The sequence below is a fragment of the Belonocnema kinseyi genome, chromosome 5 (genome assembly GCF_010883055.1).
Source record: "Belonocnema kinseyi isolate 2016_QV_RU_SX_M_011 chromosome 5, B_treatae_v1, whole genome shotgun sequence".
Taxonomy (NCBI): domain Eukaryota; kingdom Metazoa; phylum Arthropoda; class Insecta; order Hymenoptera; family Cynipidae; genus Belonocnema; species Belonocnema kinseyi.
This window is the reverse complement of record NC_046661.1, coordinates 64,563,995-64,579,919: the sequence shown is the minus strand read 5'-3', so window position 1 is coordinate 64,579,919 and position 15,925 is coordinate 64,563,995. Positions and strand designations below refer to the sequence as shown.

The following is a 15,925-nucleotide window of genomic DNA, read 5'->3' as shown; positions in this document are numbered from 1 at the left end:
CCCCCCCCCCCCCATGAACGAAAATATGCGTTTTCGTGAGAAATTTTTCAGACAAAAGTTTCAGGGTTTTGGACAAGGATCTGAATGGTAACCTTGAAACTGACCTTGGCGTTGACCTTCAAAGTCATTTCAACGTCAACTTTTATGTTTCAAATGGAAACCGCTATTTTTGACACCGCCAATCGAAAAAACGCAAAATTTTACGTTTAGGTATGCATCAAGGTCATGTGACCCGATGACCTTCGAGGTCATTCGAGGGTCGTATAAAATTAAACAAGTTCTAGACGGCTGATCTGAGAAAATATGAGTTTTCGTGAGAAATGTTTCAGAGAAAAGTTTCAGGGTTTTGGTCGAGGATCTGAATGGTGGCCTTGAAGTTGACCTTGGCGTTAACCTTCAAAGTTATTTCAACGTCAACTTTTATGTTTTAAATGGAAACCGCTATTTTTGACACCGCTAATCGAAAAAACGCAAAATTTTACGTTTAGGTATGCATCAAGATCATGTGACCCGATGACCTTCGAGGTCATTCCAGGGTCGTACAAAAATTAAAAGGGTTCTAGACGGCTGATCAGCGAAAATATGCGTTTTCATGAGAAATGTTTCAGACAAAACTTTCAGGGTTTTGGACGAGGATCTGAATGGTGGCCTTGAAGTTGACCTTGGCGTTAACCTCCAAAATTATTTCAAGGTCAACTTTTATTTTGATTTTTTATTTTAATTTTACTTTTATCACGAAAACGCATATTGCGTGTGTTTCTAAACCTTTTTTCAAAGGGTCTTTTCCGTTATTGAAACACTTAAATATATCATGTACAGAGCGTAATAGGACTTTAAAACCCCACTTTTTCAAGACTAATTTTCAAATTTTTACTTACGTTGCTGTGTATAGTAAGATAAAAATTATTGTTATTAATTACATTTTTATGAAGATGTGCAATTCTATTAACCCTATTACTATTTTCATTTACGATATTCACAAACCGTTTCTTCACGAACTAAATAGTGAAACTCTCAGGGTAGTCGTTCTCAATTTAGGCCTTTTTGACAAAATCAAGGTTTTTATTTTTATTTTCAAGAGACAGATCAGAAAGTCTAACCGCCTTATCTACCAAGGAGTTAGTTAAGCTGATTTTATATTTTAAAGGTGTAAAAGAGTTGAAATTCAAGTATCGCCTTATGTTGAAATCTTTAAACCGAAAGTTTGCTCGTAGAACTTGTTATTAAAAACACAATATACATTATTTAGACAAAATGCTAGGAGTCTTATAAAGGATTTCTGATGAAGACAGGTATATTTACTGACTCGTGACCACTTCTTCTTTATATTTGCAATGATCAGTTTGTGTGAAGTGTTAGTAAAAAGAGCCGTGACATCCATCGATACCACCTCATAATCGTCATTTTAAAAAGTCTTTATCTTTTCTACAACATCAAAACTGTCCTTAATAACAATTTTGGTTTTCACTCAAATTTGTTGAGTTTGAATTGAAGCAATAAGAAGTCTAGATAGTTTGCATAAAGTTAATTCAATGAAGGAAGTAGCTGTTCACACAGACATGCCCTGCCTGTGCACTTTCGGTAAACCATATAACTTTAGTGCAACACCACTGTAACTCGGTAAACATTTACTTCATTCTGGAATCAAAATATTAGTTTCAATCATGTCAACAATAATGAAATTTAATTCTCTTCTAACTTTGTTAGTTGGATCTTTATTTATTTCTTTGTAGGCGGTGTCGTCCTCATCCTCAAGTAGTTCTTTACATTTGTTAATATATTCAACTTTTTATATAATTACAGTTACATTCCTTTTATAAGCTCGGGTTACAAGAATGTTACCATTATTTTTAATAAACGTTTTTGATTTTAAAGCTTGATCCACATATTCAAAATCCTTACCTTATCTAGTGAAAATATTATTGATGTTTGGCCTTATATCATTTTCATATTCCTCATCTATGATGTACATTTTCTCTTTTATACGTGATAGAGACCTTTCAATAATATTTCTTTTATCAACAAGTACCGTACTGAATTTAAAACCAAGCCTTATATAATATGCTGTATCATCGGGAATAACCTCATTCGATAAATTTAGTAACCATTTTAGATTGTAAGACTTCTTTTGATGTTGATAGTATTTTTGTACGGTCCAATCATATTTCTGGATGGATTTTTCAATAAGCTATACGCCATAATTATTCAAATAAATCACCTGTTAGACTCCAAATTCTTCAAATAACTGTAAGTCCATTATTTCTAAATTTAATCTATATTCCTGAATGCCGCGAATTGATAGGAAAATATCTCTGATCTCTATATTTATAATTTGAACTTTCGATCTCATGCTACATGAACGGAATTGGTTAATACTTTTATTAAATCTGAATTGTAAGGTTGCCACATAGTTTATCAAATTTGGTGGATGGATCCTGTTACTTCTGCAACTTAGCAGAAATCTCTGAAGATTTTGTAGTTCCTCCAATGATTGACTCAATTTACTCTATTCTCTTAATTTGTTAACTGTCCCCCCATTTCGCCCTTTTACAAAGGTCATCTTGAAGTGTATAACGAATCATAACCTAGATATAGAAAGTTATGTATAAAATAGTTGTTACAATATGTCTGAGAAAACAAGTTAAAAAACACTTGAATCAAAAATTCTATTACCATATGTCTAAATGGGTAAATTTTCATATGAAACAAGGAGTGACAAGTCAATTTTTGTGAGTCAGAAAGGCCCTTTCTCGAAGGGCGAAACTTTAAGTAAATGCAATAAACATTTATTTGCGGTGGGCACGACCTACAGAGGCGCAGCAATATCCTCCATATGATCGGTTCACGTGGTTTGAAAGCAGGCTAGTTTGAATGTTTACACAGTGACTTCTCCTAATAATTAATATTATTTAAATAAAAAGAATTTTAAATGGACGTGAGGTACCTCAAATTATTAGAAATTTGTGAGTTTGTGCATGGAAAATTTAACAGTCACAATATGACAGAGGGAGAAGTGGTTTTAACAGCAGGACAAGTAGTGCTTGTTGGTTGCACTGCAAGGACCGGTAATAAAATGAAAATTACAGGTCTTGTTTTGCAAACTAGTACATTGACATCGTTTCCTCACAAAATTGAAGGCTCTACGATTTCTTTTACAAAAAACAGGCATAGATAAAATGATTTGTTCCTGCAATGCTGGCCATTTTGGGAGTTGCAAACATGTTGTAGCGATGCTAATATACTTAGAAAGGTACCTATTTACATAGATTTGTAAGTATATTAAATTCAAATAATTAATGTAAAATCTCTGTAGATAAAACGATCAATTTTACTCAACAAGTTTTCGAATTAAATTCTTTGTCTATGTTGATATACTTTATCATATACTCTTTTCTGAAATGTAACTAATGATACACTTTAATAATCACAAAGAAGTAGCCACTCTAGGTATCTTGTGTAAATTCGTGACATCTCTTAATCTAATCTTCTAAATTTATTTTGAGATCTTCGTAATTATTATTTTTAAATATTTAACAGGTCTTCATAAAATGCAGATATCACAGTGGTTCAGCAGCTCAATTTTAAGGGAAATGCGGAATTTTTGATTCGAAAAAAAGGAATTTTTGTGAAAAAGGAGGAATTTTTTTTCTTTAAATAAATATTAACGTAATCAACAAGAGTTAATGAATTTACCATTTCTATAAGAAACTACAAATTTTTATAACAAAGAAAATTACATTATGATCAGTCGCGAATTATTTTGTCTCTTGAGAAAAAAATTCATAATGTTAATCAAATCACGTCAGATGTTCATTTTTCTACTTTTTCCTGCGCAAATGAAACAAAAATATTTTAGGACAGTTGAATTTCCAACAAAAACGTTCATTTGCAGCCAAGAAAGATACATTTTCGACCAATAACGATTACTTTTTAACAAAATAGTTAATCTTCAACCAACAAAGTTAAATTTTTAATAAAGCAGTAGATTTTCCAATAAACAAGACGGAGTAGTCAGTAAGCAGGTTAAGATTGCGAAATTTCAAATATGTTTCTATTTTTCATATTTCTTGAAAAATTAATCGCAGCTGCAAAAAAGGGGGAAAATGGTAAAAATTCTCAAAATTAGTGATTTGAGAGGATTTCGAGAAAAAAGGAGGGGGGAATAGGGGACTGGCTGTCATCATTTTTCAGCTGTTCCTGTAAGTTTTGCTGCGCAAAACAAAACAAGTTGGAGAACGAAGACGATGAAATGGATAATGAGCCAGATACCGATGAAAAGGAATATGTAAGAATACCAGCATTTGAATATAAAGAGCTGGATGCAGCTATGGCCTCAGAAATACTTGAAATGCTGTGCAAGGCTGCAACAAGTTCAGCTAATTCTGTTCACATTGAAGGTCGAGGGACAGCTTCATTGTGTGACAGCAAGATCCGATTTGATGAAAAACCAATACATGCAATTTTAAAAAATTCCAAATGACCAATAACCATTTAAAGGAAGTTAACAGCACCATATATATTCAACAATATTGTGCAGTTATGATAGTATCATTGCGTGTTAATAACGCAGTTGATTTGTGCTACGATACAGCTGTTAATCGCAATTTGTGGATGACCGAGAGAGAAATGCAAGTTACTGGGCCTCGAATTTATAAAATTTTCACGTCTGCGAGAAATCCCAAAGCTAATTGGGCGTAAAGAGCAGACAAATTTTTCTCTCCTGTTGTGGTATCGAACAGATATACAAAACATGGTCTACTATTTGAAGATGCAGCAAGGGAACGATACGTGGATTTATTTGGAGGGCCAGTTTTAGAATGAAATCTTGTGGTACATCCATTATAGCCATGGCTTGGTTATACACCTGATGGTATAATATTTAAAGATAGTAAATCATACAAATTGCTGGAGATTAAATACTTTTACGACGGAAAGGACAAATCTATTGAGGAGTGCTTGCCCAACATTCCTTACTTAGATAAGGAAACAGGATTTTTAAAGAAGAAACATAAATATTATGGTCAAGTTCAACTTGGCATGTTGCTTTTGAACTTGCGCTCATGTGACTTTGTTGTTTATGCATCTTTTGTCAGATCAATACACGTTGTGAAAATTTATTTAATAATGATTTTGCTGTTAAGATGGCAAATGATGCCAGTGCCGTTTATCTTGGACGCATGTTACATTTTAAGGGTCTAAAGAATAATAACTTGGAACCTGACGAATTGTAGTACCACAAAGTAATTCTTAGTGAAAAGTAAGACTTCATAATTTTAATATAAAGGGTTTGTGATGACAGGTTGACAAGGGCGCATGTTATCTTAAAAATATTGTCAACGTAGCCAAAATGTACTCTCGCTGCGGCTATGTTTTTACTGAATATTGTTTCCTCATATGTCAACTGATTATCGTGCATGAATGGTGGCGGAAACATTTTAATGTTTCAAATGTTTACATTTTAATATATGGGACTAACGTATGATATTAACCCAGCAGAAGTAGCACCTACCAAAACCTTAAAAGTGAATGTCGATTTGTACTGAGAATAACACCGAATGTAACATCTCAGATATTTTGACCTTTTAATCGGGACCTCAGTGCAATCTAAAACAACTCTCGTCGGTTTAAAGTCACTGAAGCATTTTGGCAGGTTATCGCTATCTCTTCTCGAGACAGCCATGGCAGTATGCTCATTACAATACTATCTTTTATCGTTAAACTATGTTTTCCTTCGTGTCTATTGGGCCACACATTTTTTGCGGCGTTTACCAATGCATCTGAAAGTTTCAATGAAGGTATTCCTGCTAAATTATTCAAAACTTCGTCTGTAGTTATAAGAGAAATAATTGAAAAAGTGAAATCATCTGTACAAACTTGAATTTGTTTGTCTTCCACTTGTTTTCCTAAAGAATTTGTTCGAGGTAACGAACTGCCATCGGTGCTACTGTCAGTTTGTGCTTTATCTAATCGAAATTTATGTGTAAATCCTGCGGAAAAATTCCGGTGAAAGTACAGTAACAAAAATGCATTTCGTTCTTCATCGGTAACAGGAGTTTCTTCATCGTCCTCTAGCATGCTCACGCAATCAAACTCTTTGCAAGAATCATTATTAAATTCGTCATGCGAGTCTCCTTTGATGGGGATTGCAGATTTGGCATTAAAGGATTGTAAATTTCGTTTTCTGATCTTCTGATTCGTTTGAAGACAGATTATCCACTTCGGCTTCTAAAACCTCTTCTTCTACAACTTCACCCTGATCTACGTCGTTCTTCCTATTCATGCAGATATTCAGATTATAGACAGGAGGAAAATAAATATGTAATGAAACAAATGGAAGAAATATTCGGAAATACGAAAGAATTATAAAATAAGTAAAGAAAACAAAGAAATATTCAAGTTACACATTCAATACAAAAGCAGGCAATTCAACTTCATACGCCAAATTATCTATTATTAAAAAAGAAATTGATTTTCTTCAATATTTCTCGGCAGGATTTATCAAGAACCTGCTGGAATAATAACAGTGTCTCAGAAAATTGACTACATGCTTCGTTGCACTTCTCAGCGAATTTTCCGAAAATATCTTGCATGCAAATATATAGAAACAAAGTGTAAAAATAATCAAAGGCATGTAAATTATTTCAATTAACTTCTTTCACCTTACTGGATATGGACTTCCTTCACCTAAAATATTTACTTCACACAAGTAAATTTTTCATTCGTTTTTTTCACTACAGTTGCCATATCTGCCTTTTTTCATTCGCAGTGCCTTAGGTAGATGAGAAACCTACACTTATAAAACAAATTCCGTTTGCAATTTCTAATCTTGTCAAATTTTCCTGCATAATCTTTCTGAGATATTATTTTCGTTCCAATAATCGCACCATGCTCATGTGTTTTTGGAAGACACTTGCTGGATATAGCATCTCTGTTTGATATATTTTTTTTAGATTTCGTACCTACGATTCAAAAGACATTACTTGTTGTAGAAATCGAATGTTCCATTTTTTTTAACATTACAAATACTTGTTAAATTCATTTACTCAGGGTGTCTACTAACTAGGAAATCCGGGATATAGCCAGGAATTAAAATAAAACCGGGAATTAACCGGGAATACAAATTCTAACCGGTAATTGCATTTAAAGTTTGCAAGGCTTTGAAATGCTTTAAAATCTTTCTGAAATTGACAGACTTCACAAATTCCAAAAGGTTTAAAAGATTTTTAAAGATCTTAAATAAATTCCTAAGATATCCAAGATTACCCAAAGATAGGCAAAAATTACAAAAGTTTTTAAAGATTTCAAATCAATTTCAACAATTTCATAAAATTTCCAAGATTGGGCAAAGATATTAAAAAATTTCAAACGATTTCCAAGATTTCAGAAACTTTCTGAACATTTCAAATAATTACACAAAGATTCAAAAGATTGAAATCACTTCAAAAAGCTTCCAAGGATTCCAACAGGTTTCAAAGGTTCCACAAAGAATTTGAAAAGATTTCAAAAGATTGTAAATCATTTCACAAAGATTTTTAAAAAACTAAATAAACTTTGATGAAATATTTGTGTAGCTTTGGAATCTCTAAAACCTTTCGGAATACCTGAAATCTTTCCGAATTCTTGGAAATCTTCTGAAATCGTTGTGAAGTCGTTGAAAGTAAAACTTTGGAATCATTTAAATCTTTTGAATCTTTGTGTAATTCTTTGAAATGTTCTAAATCTTTCTGTAATATTAGAAATATATTTTTTAATCAACTTTTTGAGATCTTGAATCATATTCAAGAATTCTTTACGAATCATGAAATAGGCTTCCCCATGTTGAATCGTCTTATCCACTCAGCATGACAAACAACCAGACCCTCGTCACCGAAACCTTTGATTACACCGGCACACAAAAAAAGTGGTCTGTCCGACAGACTACACTAACATATCTATATGTTTACGGGGTCGCTGAATTCGAATCCAATGTACAAATAACCAAGTTAGCTTGTATTTTTCTGAAAAACGAAAAAATAGACGTCAAATCGACAAAAACAGCGATTTTTCAGGTATACTTTTGCAAAAAAAAAAAATATTTTTTCTCGCCCAGTGGACTTAACCTACATATTTATATGTTTTTTGGGTCGCTGAATTCGAATCTGAGGCATAAATAACGAATTTGGCTCATACTTTTGACGAAAATCGCAAAAATAGACGTAAAATCGGCGAATACGGCGATTTTTCTTGTATACTTTTGCAACAACAAAATTTTTCATGCCCGATGGTCTAAATCAGCATTTCCTTATGTTTTTGGGGTCACTGAATCTGAATCCGGGGTCAAAATAACCCAATTGGCTCATATTTGATCGAAAAATGCAAAATTAGACATAAGATCGACGAAAACCTTTAAACCTTTACCTTCCTCGACTGGGATTGTCGTTCACTGTAGATTCCCTTTGCGTCTCACGTTTCGGGGTTTTCAATTTGCGTTAGTCTCCTTGCATGGCAATAGTAGGATTTTTTGTAAATAAGTTTTATTTACGTTTAGCGTTACCCAAGAACAACGACGTGGACGTAGTAAATTCTGTTCCCTTTGGGGTCCATTATTACCGTGAATCCCCTTGCCTCTCATGCTTGTAGGGTTCTTTTATTTTTCTTTATATCGCTTGTATCGAACCCTTTTGTCCTGAAAAGACCTACGTACTGGGTTTCGCATTCGTTTGGTACCTTGATTGACTTGATCTCGTTTTAAATTCCAACAGTAATTAGCCATCATGTTGATATCCCAACATTTCTGATATCGCCTCTCCATCTCTTTTATATCCTGGTTGTTCGCCTTGCTCTTCATTAACATCTCCCAGGTTGTCTGGAAACTTATTTATATGCGAATGAAGAAAATATAGCTTCAGATTCATAAGGCAGCCTAGTTTACCAAAGTTTGTTACCATTTCTGAAACCACATTATGATAGTCTGGACTTTTCTTATTACCTAAAATGTTTTTTACAACATTTTTAAAACTAAGCCAGGCATCTTTTTCAGTGCCAGAGATTTTTGTAATGAATTCTGGATCCTGCAAAATTTTTCTTATCTGCGGTCCATCGAAGATCCCCTCTTTTAATTTTTCTTCGGAATGTTGTGGAAAATGATATTCCAAATACGCATAGCAATCGCCATCCTTATCAAGCGCTTTGACAAACTGTTTCATAAGACCCAGCTTCATATGAAGGGGTGGAATCAAATTTTCTTTTGGGTCAACTAGAGGATCTTCAATTATATTTTTTTGTCCTTGCTCAAACGATGTTCTTTTTGGCCCCCCTTTTTTTGTAATGACGAACGTGATCTCGACTGTTCCATAAGCACAAGTAACAAGGTGTTTTTGTATACCCTGATTGCTGTCCTAAAACGATTCCAGGAACTTTGAGATCCCCGCAAATTTTCCATTTATAAGTAGAGTAATTGATTTTTTCCAGGACAAATTTTAAGTTACTGTAAGGCTCTTTCAGTTCCGTCAATGTTTTTACAATAGACTAATTTTCCATGATCATTTTCTTCAGAAGTAAAAAACTATCTAAACTCTTTTTCCCTATTTCTGTAGAAACTTGATTTAACTCCTTTAACTAATAAGTTCTTCTTTTTCAAAACGGAAGCAAGATACTCTGAAGCATCTTTAGGGAGACCGAGATTTCGCGATAAATCATTCAATTCTTCAGACGTAAATAGCTTAGGAACTTCATTCTTTCCATTGTCTGGTATGTAGACTTCTGTATTAACATCGCTGCTTTCATCAACATCCTCGTCATTACCATAATCTGAAATGTCACTTTTATCACGATCAACATCGAAATCTTCACCAGTACTTTTATTTCCTTTTGATTCAGTCGTCTGTCTGTCAAGTGACAAATTTTTTGAGTTTTTTGTAAAATCGTTATTTTCAACAGATTTAGTGACGCTAGGTACATCAGGATATTCGATAGCACTTTTTTTTATTGATTCCTGTCAGGTTTGTCATACAAAAGTAGCATTCCTCTTTCTGAAGAGGTTTCCTCCATATCGTAGGTTCTTGTATCTTAAGGGTTTTCTTATTTCCTTCTCTGTCTTTCAATCGATTGAATGCCTTATAATAAGCACTGCAAATTTTGTGCGGAACCTAATTTTCACTTTGTTTTTGAACTACCATACCAAAATAGCTTTTATATTTACATATGTAGCAAAATGCATCTGGATCACCCACGCAATTATGTGCTACAGTGGAAATGGATAAATTGGAATTGAAACAGCGCTTAGAAGACATGATCTGTTTTGATTTGGGAGTTTATAGTAATGGTATAAGTATAGTATAGTAAACTAGTGACTTAAAAACACAAAAAAAGAAACTGATAATGGTTTTTAAAACTGTGCTGAAGTCATTCACCACTTTATCATTCACTCTCGCAATTTCGAACAATAAAATGGGTCAATCGTCCACAAATGCGAATCTGGATCAGCCATTCACCCATGCAAATCTGCCCTTAAGATATTCGACCTTAAGAAGACTAAAGCATGTGGTAGCATATTGCAATCGTGCTATCAAAAATTTGTAAACACAAAATAAAAAAGAAAGATCAAGTGGTCTTCTTTCGATTGACTATGCTTAAAACCGCGCAAAATGTAAATTTCTCCAAAGAAAATTTTGCACTTTCTCGCAGAGAACCTATAGATGAAAAAAAGTCTATTGTGCTAGAATTCTATTCCAGACCAGGCAGTAATGTCACTCGGCAGATCATTCATAAATGCATTAAATGCTTTCGAGCGAAGCCTCGCGGACTTGATTATATTATGTGCAATCTACGCGAAAAGAGTCTCTCGTATTCTCGACTCTTTTTTAATGTAGGTGTTGATTATTGTGGTCCCTTTTTTATAAAAGAAAAACGTCACACAAACTGTAAAAGGGAAAAAGCCTAAGTTTCGATTTTTATATGATTTTCAACAAAGGCAGTGCATCTCGAAGTGGTCAGCGATTTAACGACTGAAGATTTCCTCGGCAGCCTAAAAAGGTTCTTTTCTCGCGAGGGTATGGCTAGCACAATCCACTCTGATAATGGAACAAATGTCATGGATGCCAATAGAGAATTAAAAGAAGTATATGAGTTCATTCAAAGAACCTACTATAATAAGGAAGTCAAAAACTTTATTCAGAATCAGTAGGTGAATTGGTAATTTATTCCTCCCCACTCACCACATTTCGGCGGCCTCTGGTAGGCCTTAGTGAAGCCGTTTAAACACCACTTGACACGTACTGTAGAAAACAATCTAGTGACTTACGAAAAATTATAAACTTATTTTATTGAAATTGAGGTATTTTAAAACTCCCGTCCTCTTACCCCTATGCCCTCTGATCCAAACAATCTTCCCTTTCCTGCCACACACTTCCTTATTGGTGCCTCTCTAACGAGCTTTCCTCAGGCGGACTATCGCAGTCTACTACCCAATCAGTTGTCATCCTGGCAATATGCACAGCAGCTCAGAAATCATTTCTGGTCCCCGTAGTACAAAGAGTACCTAAATGAAATGATCATCCGCAGCAATTGGAAGAAACATGTCCACCAAAACAACATCGAAATCTGAATCCTCGTCACGGAAAGGGACAACAATCTTCCTCCAATGTGCTGGAAGTTAGCACGAATCACAAAGTTCATCCTGAAAAGGTTGGGATTTTCCGAACGGTAACCTTGAAAAATAAATCGGGATCATACGATCGGTGTATCAAAGAACTGTATCCACTCCCGATCTACTCGCAAACTGATTAATATTTAGCGTGCAACCACGATTAAGTGGACTTCGTGTCTTTAGTCTTCCAAACTATTTGATCTTTAAATGATTTACATTATCATGAGTATTATGCAGTTTCACTGCCATGTATCTTTCTTATGTATAAATTTTCCATACGCTATATTTATTAAACAATCTTTTATAAAATGTTTTTGTTTCTCACAGAAATGTCTTCTCTTTTTCATTCAAGTATCTTTAATTCTCATATTAATGTTTTCAGTTCTTTATCAAACATTTATTTCTCATGTTTATAGCAATGTCATCAATTCTTTTAGCTATTATCTTCAGATACATCTTGAACACTCATGCATGGTTCAATGGCGACCAAGACGTTACGGCATAACAATTTATTTATAATTTATGTTTTTTATCTAAGTATCTTTCTAAAACATTTCCATTTATTTTTCTCTAAACTGAATTGTATTTAGCTTTCTAAATTTAATATTCCTTCGACAAGGAAACGTGAAACATCTGTTATTTTTTGTAAGTACTATTAATGGAAGGTTTGCGCTTTTAAAACCCTTTGTTTCAGGGAAATTTTCCCTTACTTTATGTTCATCCTTTCGAAAACTCATTTTAACATCTTGTTCCAACTTAGAGCGCCCTAAGCCGTTTATTGCTTTATAGCTGTACATATGGGCCCTTGGTCATCTTTAATTCAAATTTTGGGAAATTTTAGGACTTTGTGGTGACGTCAAAAGGTAGGATTGTCTATTACCCTTCTCTAAAAATTCTACTACCAATTAGAGAGTCTACTATCCTCCCCACCTCTGCAACAACGATCTGCGATACAATCGATATTGATCCCTTACTTCGAATCTTCAGATAAAATTCGAGCTCTACATAGCGAACACTCGACCTCGTCTCGAGCCTATATTCCTAATCAAAATTTATACCTTATCATAATCGTCGTTATACGTTTCCTACCTCTGTAAATTTTAGTGCTGTTTGAAAAACTTTTATTTATTCAAATATATATTCGAACCAACTCATTCCACAAAAAAACAAAATCTAATTCGTTTATAGACAAATTTCGTCCTTCGAGTACGGAAAAATAAACAAAAAAACTAGTATTTAGAAAACTTACTCGCGATAGTTTATAATGGATTACAGTAATCACTTGATTGTGCTCTCTTTGTTTATTCACTCAAAAACAATCTACGCTATCAATCTAATTTAGCAGTACAATTTTTTTCAGTAATTCATTTTTTCAAGTGGGATTTCTTAAGCGAATTTCAATATAAATAGTGAATTGGATGTTTTAATTTTTTTAAATTTATGTACTGATTAAATTTCTCTATAATAGACTGTATTTTAAACAAATATGCACTGGAGTTTCATAAAAAACTAAAAAAATATTTTTAAGTAAGTTTGACTTGTATAATAATTTGAGGTAGTTGTGGCAAAAATCAGGTTTCTTTAAAATTCTAGTCATTAATTTACGTCAATCACTTCTGAATTAGTTAAGGTTTCAACGTATATGTTGTTAATTCAATGCAGATTTTGTGTATAAGTTCATTCCAGAATATACCGTCTAGACGTCTTCCTGACGTGATTTCAACCAATGTTGATGTTGAGATATAATATTCCTGGATGTTCCTAGGCTCGAATTTCAATATTTATTTATAAGCGTTATTATTTATTTCCGGTTATGAAAATAATTTTTATTTAATCGTATTCACTGCAAAAATGGCGGGTGCGCTACATCACAATTAGAACTTCTTAAAGGGACCGCCCACAAATCTCGTGACGCTAAGAATATTCAAAATTGATCACGCCACCCCTTCCTCGTGACAGACCGTAATGATTTGAAGAACACCGAGAAGGATCATGAGACGAATAGTCGCTATTAGTCCGCGATGCACTAAAATAACGAGATCTTTGAAGCATTTAGGCTTACAAGTAGCCTACGATAATTCGCTTTTGAGAATTGAAACATCGAACATTTCCTAGTCCCGGGAAGAAGTTTCGCAGTGGCAGGACATCGAGCAAATCTCTGGTTTTTTCGAGAAAAAAAAAAACACGAAAACTAAAAAAAGTGAGAGTGAGATACTGTAGCAACGAAGTCAAGTGTGGATAAAGCTGACTGAGAACTGACGGCGCTGGTAGCTTGACCGTACTGGTTCGTACTACGAAAATTCTCTTTTGGTAAAAGTCGCTTTGCCTTGGCGGGAATTTTAAATTTAAATAAAAAATGCAATTTGTGATTTTCTGTTTGTTTACTGACAAGTAAGAATTATTGGCGAATATAGGGTCCGTTCAATAACGTAAAAAGAATTTGCATTACAGACAGAGCAAAGTATACTATCTGTTATTGAAACCGATCTTACAACTCCAAAAAAATGTATGGTATTATATATGATACATTCAGCAATCAGACTTTCCTCTCTTTCTCTCTTATTGTCGACTAAAAAATCTTCATTGATTGAACATCCTCGTTCTAGTATGTCTAAAAGTGATTTAATCAAGAGTTTCACAATCATAACTATTCAAACCGTCCACAGTTTTAGACAAGTTAAAGAGCTCTTTGTACTTAAACTTTATTTTATCCGCCTTCATTCCAGGAATCGATTACTTTTCAATACATAAGTTCTATAGGCATGTCGAGAAACGCTTCCTAAAAGTTGATGGGTTCTCTAAAGTCAAAGTAGAATCAAGGCAAGAAATAAACTTGGTTAATTTATACTTCGGATGACTTTTATCCATCACTTATGCGTCATTACAAACAAGCATGCATAAATATATGTTTTAACTGTTTTATCTGTTATGCTGGAACTTTAGATGCTAAGAGAACGCCGTTTGTTTAAAATACCAAGACTGCAACAGCAATTGGCAGTTCAATTTTTGGATTCGTTAGACCCCTTGTGCAACTGTTACAGCATTTACTTAAACTTTTAATTTAATAAAACGTCCCATTATTAATATTTCGGTACAAAAACGGTGCCTTAGAAGCATCAACATGGAAGTCAATCAGAAACGGTGCCACCAATGATGCACATGTAACACATGAAAACAATTTGAAAAACTTCCTTTTAATTATCCATTTTGAATACTTGAATGTAACAAAGGCGTAAATTGAATTTATTATATATTATTATATAAAATATTATATGACAAAGGGCCTATGACAAAGCCACCGAACGCATCCTCGGGTTGCGGATAGAGGGTCCCTGTACCAAGGGTTTCTGCTGAATATGGTTACTAAAATAAATAGGCAGTCGCGAACATTTGTCCAGTGGTGGTCCCGAAGGAATTAACCCACAAGCGGAGGTGTGAAAACCGTGCCGAAAGCTGAATGGCACCTGGGTGAGGTGTCTAGAACGGTGACTCTGGGATACCGGGCGACCTCTCAGAGTAAGCAACCTTACCCTTGTATGCGGGGCTTTACAAGGATGGACGAACATCTTTCCCTAGTTTCTCGTGGGAACAACAATGACAACACCAAACATAGTTGTAGTAAGTACGGTTCAAAACAACAGAACGCGCAGGGCTCCCGACAATGGGTCGGCCAACAATGCCGACCAATCTAGAGCTGGGGGAGCCAATGAAAATGGATTTAATGCGATGGATCGGCGGGATCTCGTGACCTTTGTGTGGACGGAGCAACTGAATCACAACTTGCTAGACTGCTACGATGCGAGTGTGGCCCGCGAACGGGGTTACATGGCATGGCTGCATGCTCTGTGGTGCGAGGAACACCCTGAGCTATCGCACTTTTCGCAGGAACGTCTGCGAAACCATGCTGAACTACTCCGTAAAAGGGGCTATGTAAGCAGAACGCCTACTCTACCACAACTAGAACAAGCCGGCAACAAAGAAAGAGAGACGACACTAAGACCAACCGCGGGTAGGAATCCAATAGATGAAGAGCGATGCTTTACGACCCGGAGAAACATCAACACCAAGGTTTCTCTCAAGCCTAAAGATCTGGCTGAAATGGATGACGAGCTTCGTGGACATTTTTCCGGTGAATCCGACCTCTGGGTTATCAATTATTGTGTGTATAATGCAGTGAGAGCTTTGGCCGATGCGAAGAGTAAAACAAAACCAACGGCTGATCATAAGACCAAAAGACGAATGCATCAACTTGCCATAAAGATAGGCTGGGCAAGACAGTACGCGTCCCGCATTCAATGT

The 15,925-nt window shown here is 34.8% G+C and overlaps 1 protein-coding gene across 6 annotated transcripts in view; it reads right to left on the bottom strand.

Moving 5' to 3' along the window:
* Positions 1 to 15,925, bottom strand: part of LOC117172541 — a 179,055-nt gene that overhangs the window by 113,888 nt on the left and 49,242 nt on the right. Inside the window, exons 2-4 of one of the 6 annotated variants that reach the window (XM_033360577.1) lie at positions 6,660 to 6,959; positions 5,875 to 6,272; positions 5,510 to 5,777 (exon numbers count right to left, since the gene is read on the bottom strand). The exons of 2 other annotated variants lie outside the window; for them this stretch is intronic. The gene's annotated coding sequence lies outside the window, so the exon portion shown is untranslated. Of the gene's footprint in view, positions 1 to 1,902; positions 1,922 to 5,509; positions 5,778 to 5,874; positions 6,273 to 6,659; positions 6,960 to 15,925 lie in introns of those variants that run through there. 3 more of the 6 variants (XM_033360580.1, XM_033360579.1, XM_033360581.1) reach the window with 3 other exon arrangements.